Source organism: Schistocerca americana, chromosome 9 (genome assembly GCF_021461395.2).
Source record: "Schistocerca americana isolate TAMUIC-IGC-003095 chromosome 9, iqSchAmer2.1, whole genome shotgun sequence".
Taxonomy (NCBI): domain Eukaryota; kingdom Metazoa; phylum Arthropoda; class Insecta; order Orthoptera; family Acrididae; genus Schistocerca; species Schistocerca americana.
In genome coordinates, this window is record NC_060127.1 from 225,773,963 (window position 1) to 225,781,207 (window position 7,245).

Sequence of the window (7,245 nt, forward strand, 5' to 3'; positions counted from 1 at the left end):
ATACAGTATACCTGAAGCGAAGCATCGGAATCTAAAACTGGACTCACAGGAGAGGTTCAAATCATAGAAAGGTAATGTGTCAGGCCTATTTTACTTACGTCGGCATTGTGGCTTTTGTATTAAATTCCGATGCAATTTCTATGTTTCATCGTCAATAAGAAGGTGCAAGGTATACAGTAAACCTGAAGTGAAGCATCGGTATTTAAAACTGGACTCACAGGAGAGGTTCAAATTATAGAAAGTTAGAGTGTCAGTCCTCTTGTACTTAAGTCGGCATTGTGCCATTTGTTTTAAATTCGGATGCAATTCCTGTGTTTCATAGTCAATAAGAAGGTCCAAGGGATACACTAAACCTGAAGTGAACCATCGGAAACTAAAACTGGACTCACAGGAGAGGTTCAAATCATAAAAAGTTAGAGTGTCACTCCTCTTGTACTTAAGTCGGTATTGTGCCATTTGTATTAAACTCGGATGCAATTTCTGTGTTTCATCGATAATAAGAAAGTCCAAGGGATACAGTAAACCAGAAGTGTAGCATCGGAATCTGAAACTGGAGTCTCAGGAGAGGTTCAAATCATAGAAAGTTAGAATGTCAGTCCTCTTGTACTTAAGTCGGCATTGAGCCTTTTGTATTATATTCGGATACAATTTCTGTGTTTCATCGTCAATAAGAAGGTTCAAGGTATACAGGAAACCTGAAGTGAAGCATCGGAATCTAAAACTTGACTCACAGGAGAGGTACAAATCATAGAAACTGAGAGTGTCAGTCCTCTTGTACTTAAGTCGACATTGTGCCATTTGAATTAAATTCGGATGCAATATATGTGTTTCATCGTTAATAAGAAGATCCAAGGGATACAGTATACCTGAAGTGAAGCATCGGAATCTAAAACTGGACTCACAGGAGAGTTTCAAATCATAGAAAGTTAGAGTGTCACTCCTTTTGTACTTAAATCGGTATTGTGCCGTTTGTATTAAACTCGGATGCAATTTCTGTGTTTCATCGACAATAAGAAAGTCCAAGGGATACAGTAAACCAGAAGTGAAGCATCGGAACCTAAAACTGGACTCTCAGGAGAGGTTCAAATCATAGAAAGTTAGAATGTCAGTCCTCTTGTACTTAAGTCGGCATTGTGCCTTTTGTATTAAATTCAGATACCATTTCTGTGTTTCATCGTCAATAAGAAGGTGCAAGGTATACAGGAAACCTGAAGTGAAGCATCGGAATCTAAAACTGGACTCACAGGAGAGGTACAACTCATAGAAAGTGAGAGTGTCAGTCCTCTTGTACTTAAGTCGACATTGTGCCATTTGTATTAAATTCGGATGCAATTTCTGTGTTTCATCGTTAATAAGAAGGTCCAAGGGATACAGTATACCTGAAGTGAAGCATCGGAATCTAAAACTGGACTCACAGGAGAGGTTCAAATCATAGACAGTTAGAGTGTCAGGTCTCTTTTACTTACGTCGGCATTGTGCCTTTTGTATTAAATTCCGATGCAATTTCTATGTTTCATCGTCAATAAGAAGGTGCAAGGTATACAGTAAACCTGAAGTGTAGCATCGGAATCTAAAACTGGACTCACAGGAGAGGTTCAAATCACAGAAAGTGAGAGTGTCTGTCCTCTTTTACTTAAGTAGGCATTGTGCCTCTTGAATTTAATTCCGATGCAATTTCTGTGTTTCATCGTCCATAAGAAGGTCCAAGGGATACAATAAACCTGAAGTGAAGCATCGGAATCTAAAACTGGACTCACAGGAGAGGTTCAAATCATAGAAAGTTAGAGTGTCTGTCCTCTTGTACTTACGTCGTCATTGTGCCTTTTGTATTAAATTCGGATGCAAACTCTGTGTTTCATCGTCAATAAGAAGGTCCAAGGGATACAGTAAATCTGAAGTGAAGCATCGGAATCTAAAACTCGACCTACAGGAGAGGTTGAAATCATAGAAGGTTAGAGTGTCAGTCCTGTTGTACTTAAGTCGGTATTGTGCCTTTTGAATTTAATTCCGATGCAATTTCTGTGTTTCATCGTCAATAAGAAGGTCCAAGGGATACAGTAAACCTGAAGTGAAGCATCGGAATCTAAAACTGGACTCACAGGATAGGTGCAAATCATAGAAAGTGAGAGTGTCTGTCCTCTTTTACTTAACTAGGCATTGTGCCTTTTGAATTTAATTCCGATGCAATTTCTGTGTTTCATCGTCAATAAGAAGGTGCAAGATATACAGTAACCCTGAAGTGAAGCATCGGAATCTAAAACTGGACTCACAGGAGAGGTTCAAATCATAGAAAGTGAGAGTGTCAGTACTCTTGTACTTAAGTCGACATTGTGCCATTTGTATTAAATTCGCATGCAATTTCTGTGTTTCATCATTAATAAGAAGGTCCAAGGGATACGGTATACCTTAAGTGAAGCATCGGAATCTAAAACTGGACTCACAGGAGAGGTTCAAATCATAGAAAGTTAGAGTGTCAGGCCTCTTTTACTTACGTCGGCATTGTGGCTTTTGTATTAAATTCCGATGCAATTTCTATGTTTCATCGTCAATAATAAGGTGCAAGGTATACAGTAAACCTTAAGTGAATCATCGGTATTTAAAACTGGACTCACAGGAGAGGTTCAAATCACAGAAAGTTAGAGTGTCAGTCTTCTTGTACTGAAGTCGGCATTGTGCGATTTGTATTACATTCCGAAGCAATTTACGTGTTTCATCCTCAATAAGAGTGTCCAAGGGGTAAAGTAAACCTGAAGTGAAACATCGGAATCTAAAACTGGACTCACAGGAGAGGTTCAAATTATAGAAAGTGAGAGTGTCAGTCCTCTTATACTTAAGTCGGCATTGTGCCATTTGTATTATATTCGGATGCAATTTCTGTGTTTCATCATCAATAAGAAGGTCCAAGGGATACAGTAAACCTAAGGTGAAGCATCGGAATCTAAAACTGGACTCACAGGAGGCGTTCATATCATAGCAAGTGAGAGTGTCAGTCCTCTTGTACTTAAGTCGGCATTGTGCCATTTGTATTAAATTCGGATGCAATTTCTGTGTTTCATCGTGAATAAGAAGGTCCAAGGGATACAGTAAACCTTAAGTGAAGCATCAGAATCTAAAACTGGACTCACAGGAGAGGTTCAAATCACAGAGGGTTAGAGTGTCACTCCCCTTGTACTTAAGTCGGTATTGTGCCTTTAGTATTAAATTCGGATGCAATTTCTGTGTTTCATCGTCAATAAGAAGGTCCAAGGTATACAGTAAACCTGAAGTGAAGCATCGGAATCTAAAACTGGACTCACAGGAGAGGTTGATATCATAGAAAGTTAGAGTGTCAGTCCTGTTGTACTTAAGTCGGCATTGTGCCTTTTGAATTTAATTCCGATGCTATTTCAGTGTTTCATCGTCAATAAGAAGGTCCAAGGGATACAATAAACCTGATGTGAAGCATCGGAATCTAAAACTGTACTCACAGGAGAGGTTCAAATCATAGAAAGTGAGAGTGTCTGTCCACTTTTACTTAAGTAGGCATTGTGCCTTTTGAATTTAATTCCGATGCAATTTCTGTGTTTCATCGTCAATAAGAAGGTGCAAGGTATACAGTAACCCTGAAGTGAAGCATCGGAATCTAAAACTGGACTTACAGGAGAGGTTCAAACCATACAAAGTGAGAGTGTCAGTCCTCTTGTACTTAAGTCGGCATTGTGCCTTTTGTATTAAATTCGGATGCAATGTCTGTGTTTCATCGTCAATAAAAGTCCAAGGGATACAGTAAACCTGAAGTGAAGCATCAGAACCTAAACTGGTCTCACAGGAGAGGTTCAAATCATAGAATGTTAGAGTGTGACTCCTCTTGTACTTAAGTCGGTATTGTCCCATTTGTATTAAACTCGGATGCAATTTCTGTGTTTCATTGACAATAAGAAAGTCCAAGGCATACAGTAAACCAGAAGTGAAGCATCGGAATCTAAAACTGGACTCACAGGAGAGGTACAAATCATAGAAAGTGAGAGTGTCAGTCCTCTTGTACTTGAGTCGACATTGTGCCATTTGTATTAAATTCGGATGCAATTTCTGTGTTTCATCGTTAATAAGAAGGTCCAAGGGATACAGTATACCTGAAGTGAAGCATCGGAATCTAAAACTGGACTCACAGGAGAGGTTCAAATCATAGAAAGTTAGAGTGTCAGGCCTCTTTTACTTACGTTGGCATTGCGGCTTTTGTATTAAATTCCGATTCAATTTCTATGTTTCATCGTCAATAAGAAGGTGCATGGTATACAGTAAACCTGAAGTGAAGCATCGGAATCTAAAACTGGACTCACAGGAGAGGTTCAAATCATAGAAAGTGAGAGTGTCGGTCCTCTTTTACTGAAGTAGGCATTGTGCCTTTTGAATTTAATTCCGATGCAATTTCTGTGTTTCATCGTCAATAAGAAGGCCCAAGGGTTTCACTAAACCTGAAGTGAAGCATCGGAATCTAAAACTGGACTCACAGGAGAGGTTGAAATCATAGAAAGTTAGAGTGTCTGTCCTCTTGTACTTACGTCGGCATTGTGCCTTTTGTATTAAATTCGGATGCAAACTCTGTGTTTCATCGTCAATAAGAAGGTCCAAGGGATACAGTAAACCAATAGTGAAGCATCGGAATTTAAAACTGGACTCTCAGGAGAGGTTCATATCATAGAAAGTTAGAATGTCAGTCCTCTTGTACTTAAGTCGGCATTGAGCCTTTTGTACTAAATTCGGATACAATTTCAGTGTTTCATCGTCAATAAGAAGGTGCAAGGTATACAGGAAACCTGAAGTGAAGCATCGGAATCTAAAGCTGGACTCACAGGAGAGGTTCAAATCATAGATAGTTAGAGAGTCAGGCCTCTTTTATTTACGTCGGCATTGTGGCTTTTGTATTAAATTCCGATGCAATTTCTATGTTTCATCGTCAATAAGAAGGTGCAAGGTATACAGTAAACCTGAAGTGAAGCATCGGAATCTAAAACTGGACTCACAGGAGAGGTTCAAATCATAGAAAGTGAGAGTGTCTGTCCTCTTTTACTTAAGTAGGCATTGTGCCTTTTGAATTTAATTCCGATGCATTTTCTGTGTTTCATCGTCAATAAGAAGATCCAAGGGATTCACTAAACCTCAAGTGAAGCATCGGAATCTAAAACTGGACTCACAGGAGAGGTTCAAATCATAGAAAGTTAGAGTGTCTCTCCTCTTGTACTTACGTCGGCATTGTGCCTTTTGTATTAATTTCGGATGCAAACACTGTGTTTCATCGTCAATAAGAAGGTCCAAGGGATACAGTAAACCTGAAGTGAAGCATCGGAATCTAAAACTGGACCTACAGGAGAGGTTGAAATCATAGAAGGTTAGAGTGTCAGTCCTGTTGTACTTAAGTCGGCATTGTGCTTTTTGAATTTAATTCCGATGCAATTTCTGTGTTTCATCGTCAATAAGAAGGTCCAAGGGATACAGTAAACCTGAAGTGAAGCATCGGAATCTAAAACTGGACTCACAGGAGAGGTTCAAATCATAGAAAGTGAGAAAGTCTGTCCTCTTGCACTTAAGTAGGCATTGTGCTTTTGAATTTAATTCCGATGCAATATCTGTGTTTCATCGTCAATAAGAAGGTGCAAGGTATACAGTAACCCTGAAGTGAAGCATCGGAATCTAAAACTGGACTTACAGGAGAGGTTCAAATCATAGAAAGTGAGAGTGTCAGTCCTCTTGTACTTAAGACGGCATTGTGCCTTTTGTATTAAATTCGTATGCAATTTCTGTGTTTCATCGTCAATAAGAAGGTCCAAGGGATACAGTAAACCTGAAGTGAAGCATCAGAATCTAAAACTGGACTCACAGGAGAGGTTCAAATCATAGAAAGTGAGAGTGTCAGTCCTCTTGTACTTAAGTCGGCATTGTGCCATTTGTATTATATTCGGATGCAATTTATGTGTTTCATCGTCAATAAGAAGGTCCAAGGGATACAGTAAACCTAAAGTGAAGCATCGGAATCTAAAACTGGACTCACAGGAGTGGTTCAAATCATAGAAAGTGAGAGTGTCAGTCCTCTTGTACTTAAGTCGGCATTATGGCATTTGTATTAAATTCGGATGCAATTTCTGTGTTTCATCGTCAATAAGAAGTGTAAGTGATACAGTAAACCTTAAGTGAAACATCGGAATCTAAAACTGGACTCACAGGAGAGGTTCAAATCATAGAAAGTTAGAGTGTCACTCCTCTTGTACTTAAGTCGGTATTGTGCCTTTTGTATTAAATTCGGATGCAATTTCTATGTTTTATCGTCAATAAGAAGGTCCAAGGGATACAGTAAAGCTGAAGTGAAGCATCGGAATCTAAAACTGACGTCACAGGAGAGGTTCGAAACTCAGAAAGTCAGAGTGTCCGTCCTCTTGTACTTAAGTCGTTATTGTGATATTTGTATTAAATTTGGATGCAATTTCTGTGTTTCATCGTCAATAAGAAGGTCCAAGGGATACAGTAAACCTGAAGTGAAGCATCTGAAACCAAAACTGGACTCACAGGAGAGGTTCAAATCATAGAAAGTGAGAGTGTCAGTCCTCTCTTACTTAAGTCGGCATTGTGCCTTTTGTATTTAATTCGGATGCAATTTCTGTGTTTCATCGCCAATAATAAGGACCAAGGGATACAGTAAACCTGAAGTGAAGCATCGGAATCTAAACCTGGACTCACAGGAGAGGTTCAAATCATAGAAAGTGAGAGTGTCAGTCCTCTTTTACCTAAGTCGGCATTGTGCCTTTTGTATTAAATACGGATGCAATTTCTGTGTTTCATTGTCAATAAGAAGGTCCAAGGGATACAGTACACCTGAAGAGAAGCATCAGAATCTAAAACTGGACTCACAGGAGAGGTTCAAATCATAGAAACTTAGAATATCAGTCCTCTTGTACTTCAGTGGGCATTGTGCATTTTGTATTAAATTCGGATGCAATTTCTGTGTTTCGTCGTCAATAAGAAGGTGCAAGGTATACAGTATCCCTGAAGTGAAGCATCGGAATCTAAAACTGGACTTACAGGAGAGGTTCAAATCATAGAAATTGAGAGTGTCAGTCCTCTTGTACTTATGTCGGCATTGTGGCATTTGTATTACATTCGGATGCAATTTCTGTGTTTCATCGTCAATAAGAAGGTCCAAGGGATACAGTAAACCTGAAGTGAAGCATCGGAATCTAAAACTGGAATCACAGGAGAGGTTCAAATCATAGA